The 24,811-nt window shown below is 42.2% G+C and overlaps 1 long non-coding RNA gene across 1 annotated transcript in view; it reads right to left on the reverse strand.

Annotated features, from left to right (window-relative positions):
• Positions 1-446: 446 nt before the first annotated feature.
• The window catches only part of LOC132763154 (uncharacterized), a 166,426-nt gene continuing 142,061 nt past the window's right edge, over positions 447-24,811 (reverse strand). The window contains exon 4 of the long non-coding RNA XR_010910322.1: positions 447-1,135. This is a non-coding gene — a long non-coding RNA (uncharacterized lncRNA). The remainder of the gene's footprint in view (positions 1,136-24,811) is intronic.

Genomic DNA, 24,811 nt, shown 5'->3' on the forward strand with positions numbered 1-24,811 from the left:
AATGCCACAAACAATCATTACATTTTCATTTATATAGACTAGCCGTCCCCTGCCATGCATTGCTCTGGTCCAGTCTGTGTATATGTGTTTTGTGGGTGTATATGTGTGTGCATATATTTGTGTATATGTGTGTGCATATATTTGTGTATATGTGTTTGCATATATGTGTGCGTGTGTGTGGTTTTGCACATTAGTTGTAATGTAATTTTTATTTTTTGGCTTTTTAAGTCCCTTCCGCTGTGTTTATCAATGTTTTTATGAGTGATGGTCACTCGTTGGCCTGATAGGTGTATTGTGTCCAAATTTGGTGTCAATTCACTCAGTGGTTTTTGAGTTATGTTAAGTCCACAAACGAACTTTACATTTTTATTTATATAAATTAAACTTTTTTTAGTTTTATTTACACTTTATTTACGTTATTTACAATTGAAATTTTCCACAATAATCTGGAAACTTAAAAAAATCATTGAATTAATGAGGGCAAATTTGTGAATAATCAAATTCATGAAAATTAAACCTGCAAAAGTTGAGGTTCTACTGTAAATGAAACATAGCTGAAGGTGGGAATAAAATATTGTCGTAGGGCAGTGAATAGGCAGAAAAGGGTCTGGAACAACAGAAATGTCATTTGGATACATACAGATTGAAAATTAGAATTGCAGTAACAAATACAGTGACATTTTTGCCCAATCTGGAAGTGCCCTGTGTTAGTTGCGATGTTTTTAGTCCGGGTTGTCCCAGCTGAGAGTCTGCCTGCAGGCCTTTCTGTGCCTCCTTCGTCCATGGAGATGGTCCACTTTCCTTCTATTGCTTTGCTGCAGCCTTGCTTTGGCTCCCTTGCAGGTGCCTCGGTTGCAGTCAATAACTCCTCAGCATCATCCAGTGTCAGGCTGCATATTGAATGTGACAATTCTTCATCTTAAGTGTCATCGCTTCAGAGGCTGGCAGGCTTCAGTTCATCACCGCTCGCAAGATGTACGGTGACTCAGTGAGAAAATACTGGCCTTTTGACATTGCCTGGTCCATTTCTCTTTGCTTTGTCTCTGCTGCAATTTCTGCTTTCTCATTCTACCCGTTAAGGGTTTCTCTCTCTCTTTTTGGAAAAAAATATTTTTCCAGGAGTCTGATCCCATGGCTACCTGCATAAGAAAGGAAGATATCATTTTAGTGTTGTTATACACAAGTATTTTGTCACTAAAGTAACTGACTCCAATCATAACAAAACTATGTGAGTAAGGTTTTCTATCAGGGTGTGCAAAGTGCAGTTTTGTAGCCGGCCAGGTGAAGTAGTGGTTTGACCATTGGACTAGGACTTTAATCCCCACTAATCATAGGATTTGCAGTTTGGTGAAGGTCCAGCATTAGTTGACCGAGAAGGCTAATGGACCTGTAAAACTTCGACTTTTATTAGTCTACTAGCCGTCCCCTGCCACGCATTGCTGTGGCCCACATGGGGGTTCTGTGTGGGAGGTTTGGCCCAATTCTATCGTTGGTGGGATTCAGAATGCTCTGTGATTGTAGGTGAACTATAAATCCTAGCAACTACAACTCCCAAATGTCAAGATTCTATTTTCCACAAACTCCACCAGTGTTCACATTTGGGCACATTGAGTAGTGTAGAGTTTGGTCCAGATCCATCATTGTTTGTGTCCACAGTGATCTCTGGATGTAGGTGAACTACAACTCCAAAACCAAAGGATACTGCCCACCAAACCCTTCCAGTATTTTCTGTTGGTCATGAGAGAACTGTGTGCCAAGCTGAGTTCAATTCCATCGTTGATGGGGTTCAGTATGCTCTTTTATTGTAGGTGAACTATAAATCCCAGCAACTACAACTCCCAAATGACAACATTGATTTTTTTTAGTGAAGGACATACATTGGGTTGTTAGGTGTCTTGTGTCCAAATCTGGTGTCAATTTGTCCAGTGGTTTTTGAGTTCTGCTAATCCCACAAATGAACATTACATTTTTATTTATATAAGACTAGCTGTACCTGCCACGCATTGCTGGGGCTAACCTTCCCTCCCTCTTTCTCTCCTTCCCCCCACCCCCTTTCCTTCCTTCCTTCCCTTTTTTTTATCCTTCTTCATTCCTTCTCTTCCTCTTCCCTTCTCCCTCCCCCTTTCCTTTCCTTTCCTTTCCTTTCCTTTCCTTTCCTTTCCTTTCCTTTCCTTTCCTTTCCTTTCCTTTCCTTTCCTTTCCTTTCCTCTTTCTCCCCTTTCTTCCTTCTCTACCTATTCTTGGACTGCAGCTCCCAGCAGTCCTTCTGATCAATCTACCTACATACCTACCTACTAGGCCTGGGTAACAACGGAAAAAATTGTTTCTAAAATCGATTCGTTTTTTGGGGGTTTTTGCGTTTCGTTATTTAAAATAATTACAAAATGTTCCTTTTAAAAAGTTCGATATTTACGAAATTTCGTAAATGTGAAAAAAATTACAAAACATTAACGAATCGATTTCCGAAACAATAACGAATCGATTCGTTAATGGCGGACGCGACCGCGAAATACGCTAAAAAACCTCCAAAAACTTCTGAAGCTTCCCTTTCCCTCTGTTGTTGACTGTTGGTGTGATATTATAATTTTTTTCCACTAATTAAACAAAAAACTTGCCCCAGACATGCGGAAATAATAACGAAATGACCTCAGAACAATAACGAAACGAATACAATAACGAAATACAAAGCATTTACAAAATGTGTTTAAAAATTCGTTTTTTTTAAAATTGCTCCAGAATGGTTCGTTATCGTTTTGTAATTGAAAAAATTAACGAATTATTAACGAATTACGAATTAACAAAACGAAACCGCCCAGCCCTACTACCTACCTATCTCTATCCAATCTACCTTATCTGGAGGGTTTCTGGGAGAGGCAGTCCAGGAATAGGAAATTGGAAATATGCAGGGATTTGGGATGCTCTCAACAAAAATCCAAAGAGAAGAAAGTGGCTTGGAAAAAGTGCCTTTGGATCATCTTCCTCCCCAAAGGGCCTGGTCTAGGGGATGCTGGGAACTCTAGTCCAGAATAGAGTGTGAATATAATAATAATAATAATAATAATAATAATAATAATAATAACTTTATTTATGCCCTGCCACCATCTCCCCAAGGGACTCAGAGCGGCTTACATGAGACCAAGCCCAACAACCCATGTGCTATTGTTTGTTTTGAGTTGTTTTTGCATGTGCGCTGTAGCATCTGTTTGCTTTTTTGGCTTTTTAAGTCCCTTCTGCTGTGCTTTTGTGAGCGATGGTCACTTGATGGCCTGATAGGTGTCTTGTGTCCAAATTTGGTGTCAATTCATCCAGTGGTTTTTGAGTTATGTCAATCCCACAAACGAACATTAGATTTTTATTTATATAGATAGCATTGAACCATGGCAGTTAATGTGGTGCCAAACTGCATTACTTTTACAGTGTAGATATACATTCTCTTCCATAGAAGTCATTAGGTGATAATAAATAAATAAATAAATAAATAATAAAGCTTTATTTGTACCCTGCCACCATCTCAGGCCGGCTCACAGAAAGTACTCAATAATGCAACAATATACAGATACAACAGAATACAGAAAGGTAAATATTAATAACAATAAAATAGATCTAATTATACTTAAAACACCAATAAAACCCCTATTAATTTTAAAGATACTATAAAACCCAGTAAGCTACAAAATAGTAACTGTATACAATAGCAGTCCCCATAAAGTGCAGAAGTGAAGCAAATCACTACATCCTCAAACATAGTGATTAAGGTAATAATCACTAAACATGGTCAAAAGCTTGTTTAAAAAGCCATGTTTTCGGGTGTTTGTGGAAAACTTGTAGAGTGGGGGCTACACTAGTCTCTCTAGAGAGGTCATTCCAAAGCCAGGGAGACACACCGAGAAGAGCTTCTCTCTCATCCCCACCAACCGCATTTGAGACAGAGGTGGGATTGAGAGGAGGGCCTCCCCAGCAGATCTTAGGCCTATACCGGTTCATAGAAGGAGATGCGTTTTCAAAGATAGGTTGGAGCCAAACCGTATAGAGCTTTGTAGGAAATAATTTCCACTGAATTGGGCCCGGAAACCCATCGGCAGCCAACGGAACTGCTTTAATAGGGGCATGGTATGTGTCCTATAACCAGCCCCACCAGTTAGTAATCTGGCTGCCGACCTTTGCACTAACTGCAGTTTTCAAGCCGTCTTCAAAGGCAGCCCCATATAGAGTGCATTGCAGTAGTCCAGGACTGTGGCGCAGCTGGCTGGGAGTCAGCTGCATTAGATCACTACTGATCAAAAGGTCGTGAGTTCGAAGCCAGCCTGGGTCGGAGTGAGCTTCCGACCATTGTGTAGCTCACTGTTGACCTGTGTAGCCCGAAAGACAGTTGCATCTGGCAAGTAGGAAATTGAGGTATTGCTTATGCAGGGAGGCTAATTTAACGAATTTACATCACCATAAAAATCTCCAGCAAGCATGCAAAGAATGAGGAAGTCCTCAAATGGACAGTGAAGCAACATCTCCCCTGATGGCCAGAATATCCTCATGAAGCTGGAATGTTAAATAGCCTCTATGTGTCTGTCTATATATGTTGTGTGTCTATGGCATTGAATGTTTGCTACGTATATATACATTGTGATCTGCCCTGGGTCCCCTGTGGGGTGAGAAGAGTGGAATATAAATACTGTAAATAAATAAATAAATAAATCTAAATAATAGTCCATTCTAGAAGTGACTAAGGTGTGGACCATCGTGACCAAGTCAGGCTTTTTGAGCTGGCACACAAGTTTTAATTGTGCAAAGGCCCTTCCAGCCACCGCTGACACCTGAGCTTCAAGCATCAGCACTGAGTCCAGGAGGACCTCCAGGTTTCAGACCTGTGTCCTCAGGGAGAGTGTAACCCTGTCGAGCACAGGTTGCCACCCTATATCCTGGTTGGCCTCACGACTGACCAGGAGGACCTCTGTCTTGTCTGGATTAAGGCTAATTTTGTTGGCCCTCATCCAATCCATCACAGCTGCTAGGCACTGGTCCAGGAACTGGGGGGCTTCCTTGGAATGAGGTGGAAAAGAGAAATAGAGTTGTGTATCATCTGCATAGAGATGACACCCAACTCCAAAACTCCAGATGACCTTACCTAGCAGTTTCATGTAGATCTTAAATAGCACGGGGAATCTTGGGCAAGGTATATCCTCTCATCCTTAGAGAATAAAGAAGAGGTTCAATTTGAAAGTACATAAGAATAAAAAGTGTAAAAAAATAAAAATAATGCCCATGGATGCCCACAACAGAGTTGGTGTATTTTACCATTTCTTGCTCAGTATGTGTAGTTTTGTGAGAGATTTAAAATTCTCAGCCATAAATTTGAGTACTTCACCAAATCCCAGAAATCTGTAGGATGTGATAACAAAGTGTCACAAAGTATATAATGTGAATGAGAACCAGTTCCTGGTTTTCTGTATTCCAGTTTGTTTGGCAAACATTGGCTTGTTAAAAGCTAACTAGCAAGAACCATTTCAATGAGAAATTGGAAGCGAGAGAGCACTGAAGTGGCTCACCATTGTTAACCTATGCCCTACCTAGGATCTAAATCAGTGTTGCTCAACCTTCCTAATGCCCCCTTAATACGGTTCCTCAGGTTGTGGTGACCCTCAACCATAACATTATTTCCGCTGCTACTTTATAACTGTAATTTTGCTACTGTTGTGCAGAATGTGTTTTCATTCACTGGACCAAATTTGGCACAGATACCTGATTGATTTTGTTATTTGGGCGTTGTAGTTGCTGGGATTTATAGTTCATCTCCAATAAAAGAGCATTCTGAACCACACCAATGATGGAATTGAACCAAACATGGCACATAAAACTCCCATGACTACCAGAAAATACTGGAAAGGTTTGGTGGACATTTTGAGTTTTGGTGTTGTAGTTCACCTATATCTAGAGAGCACTGTGGACTCAAAAATGATGGATCTGGACCAAACTTGGCATGGATATTCAATATGCTCAAATGTGAACACTGGTGGAGTTTGGGGGAAATAGACCTTGATATTTGGGAGCTATAATTGCTGGGATTTATGATTCACCTACAGTCAAAGAGCACTCTGAACCCCACCAACAATGGAATTGAACCAAATTTGGCACACAGAACTCCCATGACCAACAGATAATACTGGAAGGGTTTGGTAGACATTGACCTTGAGTTTTGGAGTTGTAGTTCACCTACATCCACAAAGCACTATGGACTCAAAAAATGATGGATCTGGACCAAACTTGGCACAGATACTCAGTATGCCCAAATGTGAAGACTGCTGACGTTTGGGGAAAATAGACCTTGACATTTGGAAGTTGCAGTTGCTGGGTTTTATAGTTCATCTTCAATCAAAGAGCATTCTGAATCCCGCAAATGATAGAATTGGGCTGAACTTCTCACACAGAACCCTCATGACCAGCAGAAAATGCTGTGTTTTCTGATGGTCTTTGGTGACCCCTCTGATACCCCCTTGCGATCCCCCCCCCCCCCCGGTACCAACCACCAGGTTGAGAAATACTGATCTAAATGTTTGTTCATGTCAAGAACCTGAGTTAGAGAAGTTTAAGCCCTTTCTAGAAAATGTGCACAAGCATGGCAATAAATAATAATAATAATAATTATTATTATTATTATTATTATTATTTATAATCACAAATTTATGTACAACATAAAATGATAAAACTCTGGATGAGAAAATGAGAAAGAAATGTTTGTAAGGGATAAACTCATAGGAGATGGAGTAGTGAAGACAGGCTTTCACACAGGCGGAAGGAAATACAGTAAGAGGACAACATTGTGGGAGGAACGACAAAAGGAGGTACACGGTCACAGGGTTTGGGATCCCTTTTGAAGGCTGCTAAGGTAGGGACTTGCCTAATCTCACCAGGCAGTGAGTTCCAGAGTCGAGGAGGGGGCACCGCGGAGAAGGTTCTCTCCCTCATTCCCACAAGTTGAGACCATGATGGAGGAAGGGGTGAAAGGAGGGCCTCCCCCGAAGATCTGAGAGAGTGGGTAGGTTTGTGGGTGGAGATGCGGTCACGAAGTTAGGAGGGTCCCAAACAATTTAGGGCTTTATAGGTGATAACCTGCACCTTGAATTGGGACAAGAAAATAAACGGCAGCCAATGGAGCTCCTTAAACAGGGGGGCTGACCGCTCCCTGTAATTTGCCTCCGTTAATAATCTGGCTGCTGAACGTTGGATGAGTTGGAGTTTCCAGGCCATCTTCAAGCGTAGCCCCACGTAGAGTGCATTGCAGTAGTCCAGTCTAGAGGTAAGGCATGGACCACTGTGGTCAAGTCAGACTTCACGACTTCACGAGGTATGGTGCACGAGTTTTCATTGTGGGAAGGCCCTCCCGGCCACCGCAGACACCTGTGCATCAAGCGTCAACGCTGATGCATGTGTACACACAACACATGTCCGATCATTGAAAGAATCAAGGGATAAAACCCAAATCTTTATTTGAGATTGGCAGTGGTGGATTTCCTAGTGAATAGCAATCCATCATTGCCCAAAAGAGTGGGTAAGTGACCAGAAATTCTTCACAGGAGAGAAAAGGGGAGAAACTACTGGAAAGGTTCATAACCAGGGTCTTGCAGAGCATGGAGTATAAAGAGAGGATTATTTCCCCTGGATATCAGCAATGAAATGAAGGGGATGTGCGGCAAATAAGCAGGAAGACAGGCTCCCCTCTTTTAAAAAGTCTGTACTTCCTTTATTTCGAGCTTAAATTCTGCGCAGCGAGAGGCATGTGATGGAGGGAGAAAGTCCTTCCTGAAACTTCTGAGGTCTCAGCAGAAGGCAAGTGCTAAATATCTGGGTCAAAAGTAATCAGACGCTAGAGCTTCCTCTTGGCCCTTTTCATTTAATTAATCCTTCCTGGAGTCAGCGAATGTGGCGACAACGTTAGTTATTAGAGGCGGTGTTTTAAAGGGTAGATTAATTCACGTCAGAGAAACTGCACAAAGTGCGAAGGAGCAAGATAAATAAGCAACCCCCTCCTCCATTTTTCGAGGAGGAAAAAAAAAAGAGCCTGCTTGGGTTTCCCTGCTGAAAAGTTTCCCCCCGGGGAGACTCACTTCTGTAAATCAGTTACTGTAGTAGATACAATCAGAGTTTGTGTTTAAACTGCTAGTCTTTCTTCTTCGCCATACCTGAGCTAATCGCTTCCACAAACTATGAAATGTTTGACTATGAAAGGGCTAAAGCACAGAGTAGCCCAAGAGAGTCTGCTGTCTGGAAGTTATCCCAAGCCAAAGAGGGGTTTTTGACCCAACTGTGTTTGCGAAAGCTTCTGCAATACAAACATTTCTCATTGAGTGCGAGAGGAAGCCCTAGACATGCCATCCTAAAGCAACCCACTTGCTTGCATTATGGACTTTTCATAGAATCATAGAGTTGGAAGAGACCTCATGGGCCATCCAGTCCAACCCCATTCTGCCAAGAAACAGGAAAATTGCATTCAAAGCACCCCTGACAGATGGCCATCCAGCCTCTGTTTAAAAGCCTCCAAAGAAGGAGCCTCCACCACACTCCAGGGCAGAGAGTTCTATTGCTGAACAGCTCTCACAGTCAGGAAGTTCTTCCTAATGTTCATTTGGACCAAATTCGTTGAGTTTTGGTTGGGTTATGGGAGTTGATTTCTTAGGCCATTGAAAATGAATATGGTGAAGAATTGTGGTCCTAATGTAGAGTTCCTCAAAAAACTTGTGCACCTGTTGCTCCCATACCTTGAGAAGCCAGACTTGGCCAAGATGGTCCATGCTCTTGTTACATCTTGTGTAGACTACTGCAATGAGCTCTGTGTGGTACTGCCTTTGAAGACTGTTGGGAAGCCCCAAATAGTCAAATGGGCAGTAATCAGATTCCTCACTGGAGTGGTGTACAGGGAGTGTACAACCCTCCTGTTATACTAGCGCCACTGGCTGCCAGTCTGCTACCAAGCACAATTCAAAGTGTTGGCTTTAGCTTATAAAGCCTTAAACCAGTGGTTCTCAGCCTGTGAGTCCCCAGGTGTTTTGGCCTACAATTCCCAGAAATCCCAGCCAGTTTACCAGCTATTAGCTTTCTGGGAGTTGCAGGCCAAAACATCTGGGGACCCACAGGTTGAGAACCACTGCCCTAAATGGTTCTGACTCAGCTTATCTGTCTGTGACCTCACAACCTCTGAGGATGCTTGCCATAGATGCAGATGAAATGTCAGGAGAGAATGCTTCTAGAACATGGCCATATAGCCTGAAAAACCTACAACAACCCAGTGATTCCAGCTATGAAAGCCTTTGACAATACATATTCAAAGTTTGTTTACAAAAAATACCTGGGAATTGTTTGTTGAGATAATGCTATAGAATCACAGAATATTTCAGATGGAAGGGACCAAAACGTTGCCATGCAGGAGGACTTTTCAGCTGCCAGTGGACTTTTCAGCTACTGGAAAGCCATTCCCTTTAGGGCATAAAGGGAATGGCTTTCCAGCCCACTCCCAGCAGTGAACAAGGCTGTGATGAGGAATGGTGATGGGGTCCAGGTTTGGATTGACACATCCTCAAGTAGTTGGAGCCTGGATGTCCTTCCTGTCCCTCAACTGGCTGCTAAACAAACCTAATTTTTAATGCAGCTGCTGGCTGTTAAGATGGGCTTGTGAGAAGGGGCTTGACCGGCTTGTTATAATAATGTTATAACAAAATAACATTTTTTTGTTATGAATTCAACAACAACCATCAATACTGGAATTGTCGATATTTAGAGAAGTTCAACATCCACAACAGGTGTTGCTCTATACATTTTCCATTTGGTGTATGTTGCCATAGGTAAGATTTTCTGATAGGTGTGTGATTTATAATTTTCTCTTGCTGCCCTCTTTTATACCCATTGCTCACTTGTCATCAACCAGGGACAAAAGTGGATGATACAACTGTCACATGGCCACAGCTCAGTTTCTTTACATGTCTTTTTAATTCCACATCATCACACACTTGACCCTTTAGTAGGTGTGTGACCACATGTCCATTAGCAAAACAATGAGAAAGTAATCACTAGCATATACTTTTTCCAAAAACTTGTAAAAGATACAACAAACAGTAATAATGCAATGAAACATAAATTTGTTAAATTCGCAATACTAATTACTATTTGTTTCTTGTAGAAGGGAAATTCCAACAAAACATTCTTTTAACAGATTTCCTTTTTAAATAGTAGTTTCTTTTTCTTTCTTGTAAAGGAAATTTCCAATAAATACATTTTGTTGGAAATTCCCTTCTACAAGAAAGAAATAGTAATAATTAGTACTGTGAGTTTAACAAATGTATGTTTCACTCCATATTACTGATTGTTGTACCTTTTACACATTGTTGGAAAAAGTATATGCTAGTTACTTCATTATAGTAGTTACTTCTAGCTAGTTACTTCATTATAGTAATAGTGGAATAATGTTTTGCTGATTCAAGGGAATCCATTTTCTTTACATTTACCCACATGTCCATTAGAACGGTATTTTCCAAGCAGTTTTGCACAATAGGGCTACAGCCAATACATTCCTGTCTAACAGTGCATTATCAGTCTAACACAGTGGTTCTCAACCTTCCTAATATTGTGACCCCTTAATACAGTTCCTCATGTTGTGGTGACCCCACAACCATAAAATTATTTTCATTGTTACTTCATAACTGTAATTTTGCTACTGTTATGAATTGTAATGTAACTATCTGATATGCAGGATGTATTTTCATTCACTGGACCAAATTTGGCACAAATACCCAATATGCCCAAATTTGAATACTGATAGAGTTGGGGGGGGGGGGGGGGAATTGGTTTTGTCATTTGAGAGTTGTAGTTGCTGGGATTTATAGTTCATCTACAATCCAAGAGCATTCCAAATTCCACCAATGATGGAACTAAACCAATATTGGCACACAGAACTCCCATGACCAAAATACTGGAAGGGTTTGGTGGGCATTGACTTTGCTCCATCAATGATGGGATTTAACCAAACTTGGCACACAGAACTCCCACAACCAACAGAAATATACTGGAAGGGTTTGGTGGACATTGACCTTGCATTTTGGAGTTATAGTTCACTTACATCCAGAGAGCTCTGTGGACTCAAAAAATGATGGATCTGGACTAAACTTGGAATGAATACTCAATATGCCCAAATGTGAACACTGGCGGAGTTTGGGGAAAATAGACCTTGGAATTTGGGAGTTGTAGTTGCTGGGGTTTATAGTTCACCTACAATCAAAGAGCATTTTGAACCCCAGCAATGATAGAATTGGACCTCACTTTCCACACAGAACCCAGATGACCAATAGAAAATACTGTGTTTTCTGATGGTCTTTGGCAACCCCTCTGACACCCTCTCACGACCCCCCCCCCAGGGGTCCTGACCCCCAGGTTGAGAAAAGATATGAATCCAGTATCACGATTTTCTTCCTCCCACAGAACTTGTGTTTAAAAATAGTATCTAGTCTTCCCATTTAGAAGGGATTTTGATTTTTAATTTGATTTTTGTCTGTGACCCTAAGCTCTAAATCTGCTTGTGAGCCTTACTTCTACATCTGATAGTCTTAACTCCCAAAGTCAATACATTACGCTTGAGCTGTTTCTCTACCAAGCCTGATACACAAACAGATGGAAAGAGGAGCGAAATAAAGAATGCCAATCCAAACCATGTTTCTAGACACCATCGTTCCACTTTTTAATGCCCTTGCAGTTTCTAACCTGAGTGTTTGTTAGCAGAAAACAAATTCGCTGCTTTCGCTGCATAATCCAGCTCATGAATTTACACCTCGCCTCTCCTCATCTCCGAGGGCCTGGAAGCACACTATCTTCCCTGCTGTGTTTTAAAGACGACATCCTCCCGGATACAAGATAAGAGCTTAATAGCTCCAACTCGGTGCCATTTTCATATTCAGGCATAAGTTATGGATACGGCAACAGATCAGCACTTCTCGGTGTGTTTTTTCCCCCATTGGCTCTGGTTCGCTGCTTTAAACAGGCTGAGTCAAGGCCATGTTTTAATGCCATAGACAGTCTATTCAAATACCAGTATGACCACATTTTAAAAGCCACCCTGTACCACTTCATTGCCGCAGATGTCCTTTACATCTGGCAAGGGCCGTTTCTCTGCGTGTCAACAGTAATTCATTTTAACAGCTGTCTCTTTTGACAAGCTTAGTGTCAGACTCCGAAATGACAGGGTGACAGTTTCCCTTTTTCTTGAAAGAGAACATGGTGCAAATTAACCGTTTGAATGCAGGATCCCTCAATGCTTTGCGAGAAGGGGGGGTGGTGGAAATGCTCAGCTCAGAAGTCGCTGAATAGGTTTCAGGAACCATTTACATTGTAGAACTAAAGCTGTAGAAAAAGAGAGAAAAGAAAGGGGGGAAAACTCAAGAGGGCTGAACAAACTAGGGTACTTCTCATGCGATTCCGATCTGCGCTTCAAATTGCAGAGCTCTGAGAGCCCAGAAAAAGCTTAAATGCAGACGAAATAGGCCTGCAAAATAAACACTGGGAATTGGCAAACCGGCAGAAATGGAGAGTTTTGCTGTTCCTGGCCAATATGTGAGAGAACTCCCTACAAATAGATAAGATTACGCTTAATATACTTGGGATGTGTGTGTGAGAGAGTGCGAGTATCGGTTTCAGTAGCTTTATGATTCACAAAGGCCATGCACAGCCCATTTTCTGTCGCCAACATGCACATACACATGTCCCCACTCCAGAGAAACCATTCGGCATGATAATTACATCATTTCCATTTAATGACGTCCAATCCGGCTGGAAATTGGTATCTCTCCTGAAGTACCCGAATTTAGTCGAAAATAACACTGCTCCTCTCAATGGTGTTAACATCTCACTAGGACAGGATTGCAGGGGGCGGATGCGTTAAAGCCACGATAATATCAGGCCCCCTCCTTCCCCGGTCTTCCATTTTGGCATATGCTGGGCTTTATTGAGCTGACAGCTTTTGGGTGAGAAACTAGTCATTTCACACACAACGTCCCCTATTTTTTATTTAGTCTTGGGGATTTCTCGTCTCTGATCTGGTGAAGGAAAAGGGTTGTGACTTCCACAGCAAGGAAGCCCTCAAAGCTTGACTTTCTCATATACTGATCCTGAGGTTGCACATCTAGGTTCTGAAGAACATGGAAATGTCCTAAAGGTTTGGACTTCAGGGGGAGGGTTAAATCATGCAAGTTGATGGACGTTGCTTCGTCTTATGGAACCAGTTTCCATTGTTTCAACCTACACTGTATGAAGAAGCATAGTTTATTTATGACATTTATATGCTGCCCTTCTCACCCCAAAGGGGACTCAGATCAACTTACAAGATATATATGCAAACAATATATGATATTATTAGCATAGTACAATATCAGTAATATATATTACTATATTGTACTATATCATTATATTGTAATATTATTAGTAATATAAAATATATAATTATAATATTGCATTATTTATTAGTAATATTATATTGTATTACATTATAATATTATAAATATTATATGTATATACAATAATATTATATTACATTACATTATTAGTAAAGCACAGGAAACAAGAAGGAATTGTCTTCTTCCCCCCCCCCCCCCCCTCTTCATTCTGGACCAGAGAAGCAGTTGATACCGGGGGGGGGGGGGGGGTCCAACCCATGACATAGGCAGGAGACAAGATGGAACTGATATTCTGCCCCCCCCTTCACTCTGGATCAGAGAAGCAGTTGGTGCCTGGGGGGGGGGGGGTCCGAATCGATGACATAGGCAGGAGACAAGATGAAACTGTCTTCTGCCCCCCCCCCCTCTCTTCCCTCTGGACCAGAGAAGCAGTTGGTGCCTGGGGGGGGGGGGTCCCAACTGAGGACATAGGCAGGAAACAAGATGGAACTGATCTTCTGCCCCCTCCCCTCACTCTGGACCAGAGAAGCAGTTGGTACCTGGGAGTGGGGGACTCCCAACCAATAAACATAGGCAGGAGACCAGATGGAATGATCTTCTGTCTCCCACCTCTCTAGTTGTGCTGGCAGACCTAGAGATTCCTACAGAGAACACTTTTACATAAATCTCTTGGTCCCCCAACACAACTATATGATCAACATCTGACATTAGTTGACCATAGATTCTCAGGCTGACTCTACACTGTCATATAATCTAGTTTCCGAATCCAGATTGTCTTCTTTGAAATGGAACTGAAGAAATTTACAAAATCTTGAATGAAACACATGCACAATATAAGACCCTCTTAAAAAGGAAGAAACTTGAATATAACAGGCAAAATTGGGTAAAGTTGGCTTTGGCAGTTAGGCAAGGGGATGAGATTAAATTCTGGAATATGGTGCACTCAGGACTAAGACCACTGCAACCTCATTTGGACTCTCAATTCTCAGCTCTTACATGGGAAACATACTTTGGGGAAATATTCAGTGGCCCAGAGCCTGCCGAGAATGTGCTTAGGACTGTTGATTCCCCTGATTGGCCACCAGTTTCTCCGGAGGAAATTGATGGCCTGCTTTAAAAATTAAAAACAGGAAAAACCCCAGGAGAGAAAATGCTCCCACCTGAATTGTTTAAGTGCAACATCATATGGTGGGCTCCTATCCTGGCCAAACTGTTTACCCATATCAACCAGACAGGAATCATACCAAATGGATGGAAGACTAGTATAATTGTCCCATTATATAAAAAGGGCAATAGAACTGACCCTCACAATTACAGACCTATTAGTCTGCTGGATGTAGTGTCAAAGACCTAGGGTAGGTTTTTATTAAATAAATTACATAGCTGGGCAGAGGAGAATAAGATCACTGCAGAGGAGCAGGCCGTATTTCGACAAGGCAAAAGCACAATAGACCAATGCTTTGTGCTTACACGCTTGATCTAAAACAGTCTGAAGAAACCAAAGGGATGCCTATATACTGCATTTGTGGATTTCACCTTGGTTTTTGATACAGCTGACCTCCCCTGATCACTTCCCACCATCAGGAGGTAATAAGAGAATTCAAATCTTATTATATGCTGATGATATGGTCCTCTTGTCAACTACACAAGTAGGACTCAGGAGAGGACACTAAGTAGAATTTGTGATCAAGAGAAGTTGAGTATTAACCATTCTAAAACCAAAATGATGGTATTCTCCAAGAGGAAGCAGATACAAAAAAATGGCAACTGGATGGCCACTAAATAGAACAGTGTCGCAGCCTTAAATATCTCGGCATCCACTTCTCATATAATGGTAACTGGAAAAGTCATATAGAGACAGCCAAACTATCCGCCTGGAGGTCAGCAAAATCAGTTCTAGCCTTAGGGAAAACAAAGGGGGGGGGGGTTCCTTGGTATGTCCCACAATTAAGATCTTTGCTGCTAAAATTCTACCACAATTGTTATATGGAGCAGAAATATGGGGACAAGGCAACATAAAGCAGATTGAATGCATCCAGAATAAGTTTGTAAGAGCCCTTTTAGCCCTTCCTCCTGGAACACCATCTGCTTTGTTAAGGCTTGATTTGGATCTTCCCTCACTTAAGGCCAGAATGCATAAGCTTAACATTTCATATGGGAAGAGACTTCTGTAAATGGAGGATGAGAGTATAACAAAACAATGCTTTTTGGAGCAATATAAGCGAGGAGGTTGGGCTCAACTTTGGTTAGCTCTGCTCCACCAGTATTTTGATGGGTCAACAACAACCCTAATGCAGTTGAACAAGAAGGCAATTAGAGACAAAATCTTTGAGATGGATGTAATTGACAACTTGTGGACTAGTAAACAGCAGAGTTTCTCCACTTGGTATCCTCTACTAAAGAGTGACCAATATTGCCAACAATATCTTCAAGATTTAACATCTGTAGCCTTTAGGAAAGCATTTACTGCCCTGCGCTTTCAAACAATGCTATCAGGCTGGTTAGAGGGGAGACATAGGGATCCCTCATGCCCAATGTCTTTGTATTTGGGGGTCCGGGGAAAGGGAGGTTTTAACACACTGTTACATTGCCCATTGTATAATGACTCTCGAAACAATCTTCTTGGAGCCCTTTTGGAAGAAAGGGCAGCATGGCAACAGTCAGCAATTATCTGTGACTTGTTAGCAGATTATTCCAAAAAAATATAACATTAAAGGTTGCCACATTTGCAGTCACATCCTAAAAAGTCTGAGCTAAACTAGTAAAGTTCTTGTGAAATGTGGATTATGCTTGAAATTTCTCTCTGAGTGATACAACTATCGTCCTGAATCAATCTGTCAACCTTTTGCGAAACTCGGAGGTTACTGCCACAGGACATCCAACTCTTTGTTTGTCACGCTAGTCAGATGTTCCCACCTCAACATCTTTAAACTTACTCGCCCAACGACGCACAGTACTCACATCAACACAATCCCCATAAACAGCTTGCATTCTCTGATGAATCTCCTTTGGGGTGACACCTTCTGCTGTCAAGAATTTAATGACTACACATTGCTTATGTTACATTGACCGACTGTCTGCGCAGGGTTCCATACTTCACACTTTAACAAAACAACTAAGGCTTCCTGTCAAAATGGAACTGTAGAGGAGAGTCTACTGAACAAGCCAGTACCAGCTGCATACCAGTACTGTCATCTGTTGAGGAGTTACGCAGGTGGAGGCATTACTTTTCATTCAACCCTTGTATTCAAATGCACAAGACTAGTGGATGTGGATGTGGAATGCTGACTATACTTCCTTGTGCCTATCCTATATCCCCCACCAATAAGAGAAAAAGAGCACTGATTGGATATAAGGAATATAAGAACTGTCATGGTGTATTGGTTTGAGCATCTGTCTATGATTCTGTAGATCAGAATTCAATCCCAGCTTGGCCATGGAATCCCATAGGGTAACCTTGAGTGAATTCCACATTTTCGGCCCCAGAAAATCTCATGATAGGTTGGCATAAGTTGGAAATGACTTGGAGACACACAACAACAAGAACAATAAATAAAGTTTCCTATGTTTCAGTGATATCTGAGGAAAAGGTTCTGATTGCCTTGCGATCAGAGAGGGAAGAGTTTGCTTTGATGTGCTGTGGATCCACACCAAAAGTGTGTGGACCTCGTGTGAGCCACAGCCAGGAAGGTGAAGCCCAGATGACCGACTCGTAGCGTGAGATGTTTCCGCACCCCTCTTTAAAGCAGGGATATTCTTGTCTGATCTGCCATTGGAACCCATGCTGTGTACACATACTGTGCCCTATAAATAGTAATGTCTTCTCTCCATGGAAAATGCGATTGGAAAGGAAAATAATTCTGTATAGATGCCAAGCAAGAGAGAACGGGTCCCATTCTCCACTCTGCAGGGAAGCGGGAGCCGTGAGAGCTCATGAAGAAAAGAAGATTGCAGGGAGGGGGAGACGCCTTCTTGCTTCATAGACTCCAGTTTTATTGCAATGCTGATGCAATAACTCACTGTTTTAAGAATCATGGAATCTTAAAGTTAGAAGGGACTGCAAAGACCATCTAGTCCTACCGCCTGGCCTGACATTTTACTATTTTAAAAATAACTGCATGTGTATATTTTTCAATTGAACACATAGTAACCATTTACACAGCTGAAACGTATATATTATTTCATGCACACAAACCTCACAAACATGCACATTGTTGAGACAAATCTCAGGCAGCAAAAATGAGTAGTACTGAGTTGCACATCTGCAAGCTTTGCAAGACAGTCAGTGAGCATGAATTCACACAGCAAGTCTCGGGAAGTTGAAATGGATAATACTGGTGACTTTCAGATACGTCTCGGAAGATCTCTTGTCTGAAACTGGGTAAACTGAAATGAGATAATACTGGAGCAGATGATCCTAAGGTCTGACCCTGACATATGTTCATGAGATAGGAAATATCATACATTTTGGAGACACAGGGTCTCAAGTTCAATCTGCAGATGGGAATGAGAAATACTCCTGTTTAAGAAATGGAAGTCAGTGTAGACCAGACATGGGCAAACTTGGGCCCTCCGGGTATTTTTGTGACTTCAAGTCTCACAATTCATAACAGCTTCAGGCCTGTTCCTTTTCTGCTTAAGTTTTTTCCATGTCAGGAGTGACTTGAGAAACTGCAAATCGCTTCTGGTGTGAGAGAATTGGCCATCTGCAAGAATTTTGCCAAGGGGATACCCAGATGTTTTGATGTTTTACCATCTTTGTGGTGGTTTCTCTCATGTCCCCACATGGGGAGCAGGAACTGACAGAGAGAGCTCATCCACGCTCTCCCTGGATTCAAACCTATGACCTGCCGGTTTTCAGACCTGCTGATCTATTGCACCACCGAGGCCACTTAAGTGGCTGAGGGGGGAAAGGATGGGGCCTGAGGCTGTTAGGAATTGTGGGAGTTGAAGTCCAAAACACCTGGGGGACCCAAGTTTGCCCATGTCTAGTGTAGACAGTAGTAAGCTGGGTGGAAAAATGGTATGACTCCATCTAAGACAGCCATCATTGTTCCCAAGGTATGTACTGGAAGTATCACCACTTAATTTCATTAAGAAGAAAAATCGTCCACCAAAAATGTAAACTAGCAGACTCTCACTTCACAAGCTCCTTGATTTGTATTTGGTAACTAATAAATCAAAACAAGGAATGGTATGTTTTGTTGTTCCCGAATTTCTTTCAAGCTGCTCATTTAACTCCCAGGCCTTTTAGACTCCCAGGTCAAATCATCTCCATCATTGTCAGGTTGACAAATGAATTAATTAATTTTTTTATCATTGGCAAACTTTTTGCCTTGTGTATTTTCCTCTATCAGATTTCTACAGCAAGATAACATATCCCTTATTATTATTATTATTATTATTATTATTATGTTATCAACTATAATAAATATAAATGCAGTTCCCCATATCAATGTTGTCCCACTTTGGTTGTGTTTGGTTTGCAGATCTCCGCTTAAGGGAAAGTCTGGCACTGATTGATTGTATCAAGTTTATATTTAATATTAACATGCTGTGTGTATTTTACACTATATTGTACAATGCTGAGCTGGCCAAAGACAATTGTTCAGACAGCTGGAGGAGCCAAAGGCCCTAACTCAACCAGGCAAGTTAGCCATAACAGAGCACTTGGTGAACCAACCTGGACACAGCATATTATTTGAGAACACCGAAATGTTGGGCCACTCCAACAACCACCTTGTCAGACTATACAGCAAAGCCATTGAAATCCACAAGGATGTGGACAATTTCAACAGAGAGGAGGAAATCATGAAAATGAACAAATTCTGGCTACTAGTATTTTTTTTTTTAAAAAACCCTCTAAAATCATGTCAGCCATTCAGTGCTAATCAAGCTGGCCAATTGCAACATTAACACTTGCCTCAAGCAGACAAGAGTTCTTTCTCTCACCCTGGACATCATTCCACAGATGTATAAACCCACATCATTCCACAGATTTATTTATTTATTTATTTGACTTGTATACCGCTACTCGCAATTTGGCTCAGAGCGGTTTACAGCAGTAGATTAAAACAATACAATTAACTTTAAAATACAATAAAACAAGAACAGACATAGTCCCGAGTTATTCACCCATTGAAAGCTTGTCGGAAGAGAAAGGTTTTACAGGCTCTCCGAAAAGCAAGTAGGTCTCGGATAGTTCGGGTTTCAACTGGCAAGGCATTCCATAAATAAGGGGCCACAATCGAGAAGGCTCTCTGCGTAGCAGAGGACAGATGATAAGTCCAGATGTTGGGGACTTCAAGCAAATTTTAGTCTTTGGACCAAAGTAATCTCTGGAGTTGGTAGGGGGATAAGTGGGCCCTCAGGTATGCCAGCCCCGGACTGTATAAGTCCTTAAAGGTTAGTACCAGCACCTTGAAAGTAATCCGGTACTCAATCGGTAGCCAGTGCAGCTGTTGTAGAATTGGGGTGATATGACACCTTGCCGGTACCCCGGCGAGAAGACAAGCCGCCGCATTTTGCACCAACTTCAGTTTCTGGATCACTGACAAAGGAAGGCCAATGTAGAGGGCGTTACAGTAGTCAAGCCTCGAGATGACCATCGCCTGGATCACTGTAGCCAGGTCGTTCCTAGATAGGAAGGGAGCCAGTCGCCTAGCCTGACGTAGATGGAAAAACGCAGATCTGCTCACAGCAGAGACCTGGGCCTCCATTGTGAGCAGAGGATCCAATAAGACACCAAGACTCTTTACAGAAGATGACGGACATAGTGCCTCGCCATCCAGGGTAGGCAGCTGGATCTCCCTCCCACCCGGACAGCCCAGCCAAAGGATCTCCATCTTCGCTGGATTCACCCTCAACCTGCTGGCACGCAACCATCCAGTAACGGCCTCAAGGCACTGATGGAAATTTTCGGGTACAGAGTCTGGCCAGCCCTCCATCCTCAGAATGAGCTGAGCGTACTGGTAGCACTCAAGCCCAAAGCTCCGCACCAGTCGGGCAAGCGGTCGCATATAGACGTTAAATAATATAAACCTACAATGCCTGCTATAGATGCAGGCAAAACATCAGGAGAGAATGCTTCTGGAACATGGTCATACAGCCTGGAAAATTCACAGCAACCCAACAAAATAGTTGTGGGGTCCAATATCCTTTAAGGGGTGTGATGGAATTTTCACCATGGTGACTTTGACATATGACTATCCTATTTGGGTTGAAGATTCTGGGAAGTATAATCCAAAGAGTCGCTTTGGCACTTCTTCTTTTTTATTATCACAAACTCTTGAAATTAAAAATAGAAATAGTAGAGATGATCTAACAATTCTTTCTCATTGTGTCTGCTTGGGCTTCATGACAACAGCAGTTATGCCCCGACCATATTTAGTGCTATGTCACAAACAAGGGTACTAAAACCATCAAAATCCACCATGGCCACTGAATCAAGAGGAACCATCTTCATATTATTTCTTTGATTAACTCCTGGCAACTATAGAACACAATTGTTGTCATACAGATATATACAGGATTTGATTTCCTGATCTGTGCATTAAATATTTACTTCTCATTATAAAAGTATGGAGGCACCAAACAAAAGCTAATTTGCATTATTAATGATGCAAGAAATGCACTAAGAGGGAAGCGTTTTCGAGATTTGCCCCATATGTGGTGGTGTGTATATGTTTAAATGCTTTATTGTTTGGAAAAGTGGAGTTATCATGACAAAAAACTTATTTAATTAACAGAGATTCTGCTTAGGAATTAGTTGTTTCTGTGCTAGAAAGAGCGAGGCTGGTGGATGATAGAGAGGAAGGAGAGAGAGAGAAAAAGGAGACTCCACATCTGAAACGAAGCTGAGACTACAAAGAGTCCATTTTCGGCTTCAGAGTCTCAGGGGGGAAATCAAAGACTTTCTTTCTTTCAGCAGTTTGGGGGAGAATGATATTTTGAGATGTTGACAGCTGCCAAACTGCAAAAACAGTGAAGAAGTACCAAAATGAAATCTTTTTATCTTGGTGGATTCCTTTCAATATTTAAGCTTGACGTTCTCTCTTTACGACACACAACCGATGATTTCTGCTGTGTTTTAAGAAGGTTTTCGGAGCGGTCCGTTATGAGGACCCATGGCTGTTCTCCACCTAAAGAGAAATTCAAGGACCATCGTGACATTATAATAAGCAACAAGGGAAGGGGAAACAATACAATGTTTAACTTTGGCTTATAATTTATTTCTAAGATGTCCAGACTGCCTTACAAATGCCTTTCCCCAAAAACACTTTAAAGCAGTTGTGCTTAAAAACAAGCAGGTCGAAATACAGTTCCAGCAACTGAAAGACACAGCGATGAACATTTTTTGAAGGCAGTGGTGTAGTTCAGTCATTGCAGACTCAGAGCTTTTACAAGAACATGGAATCCTTCTATAGTATCTGGTTAGAGAACTTTGAACACAGAAAATTGTTAGGCTTGGTTGATCCAAAAAAAAAAAGCTTCAAAACTCATTTTGGATGTAGGGGGCACTGGTAGTTCAATTCTAAAGTCAATTCCGATTTTCACAGTAAAACAACTACTTTGAATGTAGTTGTTTTACTCCAGAAGTGGGGAAAAGCAAACAGAGGAAAGTCCTTCCTTCTCTGATTTAAAATTGGCTTCTCTGGTTTTAAAACTGGCTTCTCTGGCTTGAGCCAAGGCCAGGAAATTCCTTGCTTCTCTGGTTTAAAACTGGCTTCTCTGGCTTGAGCCAAGGCCAGGAAATTCCTTGCTTCTCTGGTTTAAAACTGGCTTCTCTGGCTTGAGCCAAGGCCAGGAAATTCCTTGCTTCTCTGGTTTAAAATTGGCTTCTCTGGCTTGAGCTGAGGCCAGGGACCAGAAGCGGGGAAAACCAAGCGGAGGAAATTCCTTCCTTCTCTGGTTTAAAACTGGCTTCTCTGGATTTAAAACTGGCTTCTCTGGCTTGAGCTGAGGCCAGGAAATTCCTTCCTTCTCTGGTTTAAAACTGGCTTCTCTGGCTTGAGCTGAGGCCAGAAAATTCCTTGCTTCTCTGGTTTAAAATTGGCTTCTCTGGCTTGAGCTGAGGCCAGGGACCAGAAGCGGGGAAAACCAAGCGGAGGAAATTCCTTCCTTCTCTGGTTTAAAACTGGCTTCTCTGGATTTAAAACTGGCTTCTCTGGCTTGAGCTGAGGCCAGGAAATTCCTTCCTTCTCTGGTTTAAAACTGGCTTCTCTGGCTTGAGCTGAGGCCAGAAAATTCCTTGCTTCTCTGGTTTAAAATTGGCTTCTCTGGCTTGAGCTGAGGCCAGGGACCAGAAGCGGGGAAAACCAAGCGGAGGAAATTCCTTCCTTCTCTGGTTTAAAACTGGCTTCTCTGGATTTAAAACTGGCTTCTCTGGCTTGAGCTGAGGCCAGGAAATTCCTTCCTTCTCTGGTTTAAAACTGGCTTCTCTGGCTAGAGCCGAGGCCAGAAAATTCCTTGCTTCTCTGGTTTAAAATTGGCTTCTCTGGCTTGAGCTGAGGCCAGGGACCAGAAGCGGGGAAAACCAAGCGGAGGAAATTCCTTCCTTCTCTGGTTTAAAACTGGCTTCTCTGGATTTAAAACTGGCTTCTCTGGCTTGAGCTGAGGCCAGGAAATTCCTTCCTTCTCTGGTTTAAAACTGGCTTCTCTGGCTTGAGCTGAGGCCAGAAAATTCCTTGCTTCTCTGGTTTAAAATTGGCTTCTCTGGCTTGAGCTGAGGCCAGGGACCAGAAGCGGGGAAAACCAAGCGGAGGAAATTCCTTCCTTCTCTGGTTTAAAACTGGCTTCTCTGGCTTGAGCTGAGGCCAGGAAATTCCTTCCTTCTCTGGTTTAAAACTGGCTTCTCTGGCTTAAGCCAAGGCCAGGGACCAGAAATGGAGAAAAGCTGAATAATTTCCAACTCACTTCCTGAGTTGTAACAAAAATGGCAGAAAAAAGCTTCTGGATTTTTAAAAAACTTCGATATCGCTGCCAAAAGGTAGTTTTCACAAAATTATTACGAGCAACAAGTTATCCGACGCAACTCTATCCGTGCCTAAAAATTGTATGACACATGGAGGGTATTTTTATTGGCTATTGAGCTACAACCACATCCAGATGACAAGGTCAGAAACAGAGGTCCATTTGGTAGAACATATCCCTATGCCTAATGCTCAGATTGTACACAATTCACAATGAGCCATTTGGTACCAACGCACATGGCACTATCCATTGCAATCATGAGTACCAGCCATGTGCATTTAGCAGTTGTGCATTCAGGGTAAACCTTGACCCGATTTGTGTCCCGGCTTTTGGTGGGGGCCCCAATCCATTTTTGGGAGCCACCCAAAATATCTGGATATCTGTCCTCGCTCTGGGGCGCTAAAATATCAGTTTTCTATTGGCCCATTATGGGGGGTGGGGTTTTCTAGTCTCCTCTTCTCATCATTTTAGACATGTAAGCTGTTTTACTCTAGAGGAGAGATGCTCAGCTGCAGGCAGGTACACACTTTAAGAAGGCTTCTTACCTGTTTCTACTCTATAGGAGAGATGCTTTGGCTGCAGGCTGGTGTGCACGCTTTCTGGGCCTGCATGCCACATATGCATTCTCTCTTTCCAAGGCAAGGAGGCAAGTTCTGACTTTATTACTCTAGAGGAGGTGCTCAGCTGCAGGCAGGCACGTGCACTGGGCCTGCACATCACACGCACACACACACACACACTCTTTCCAAGGCAAAGAAGCATGGAGTGCCATGTGCTCACGAAAGCAGAGGGGGAGCTGATGATAACGAAGGGAAACAGATCCGCGCACAACTCAAGTGATCAACATACATTGCACTACATTGATATGCTCTGTCGGGAATGTATAAAGCATACCGCTACCAAGTATTCCAAGTGATTCCTCTTATTTAAGGTTGAGAAAGCATGCCTTGTATGAGTATTAAGCAAAATGCCAACAACCCCATATGTTTTGGGTACTGGTTGAAAACTTTGTTGTTGTTGATGAAAAATTCTGTCAAGTCAACTTCTAGCAACCTTATGAATGAGAAATTCCAAGTCATGGCAGGGGGTTGGACTGGATGAGCTTGGTGGTATCGTCCAACTATTTGATCCTTTGATCCTATGCTGTTATTAGTCACACTACTCAGGTCTTGCAAACTTAGGGCAGCCATGGCTTTTTTAGTCTATCCATCTGTAACACAGTATTCTGCGTTTTCTACTGTCTCCTACCTTCCTGAATGTTATTGGCTATTCTGGTGAATCATTATCTTTTCATAGTATGTCCAAGTAGCAGGGCCACAGTAGCGCAGCGAGTTAAACCACTAGCTGTAGGAAATATGCTGGTTGGCAGTTCGAAGCTGCAAGTTGGGGTGAGCTCCCGCTGTTAGCCCTAGCTTCTG

Source organism: Anolis sagrei, chromosome 10 (assembly GCF_037176765.1).
Source record: "Anolis sagrei isolate rAnoSag1 chromosome 10, rAnoSag1.mat, whole genome shotgun sequence".
NCBI lineage: Eukaryota > Metazoa > Chordata > Lepidosauria > Squamata > Dactyloidae > Anolis > Anolis sagrei.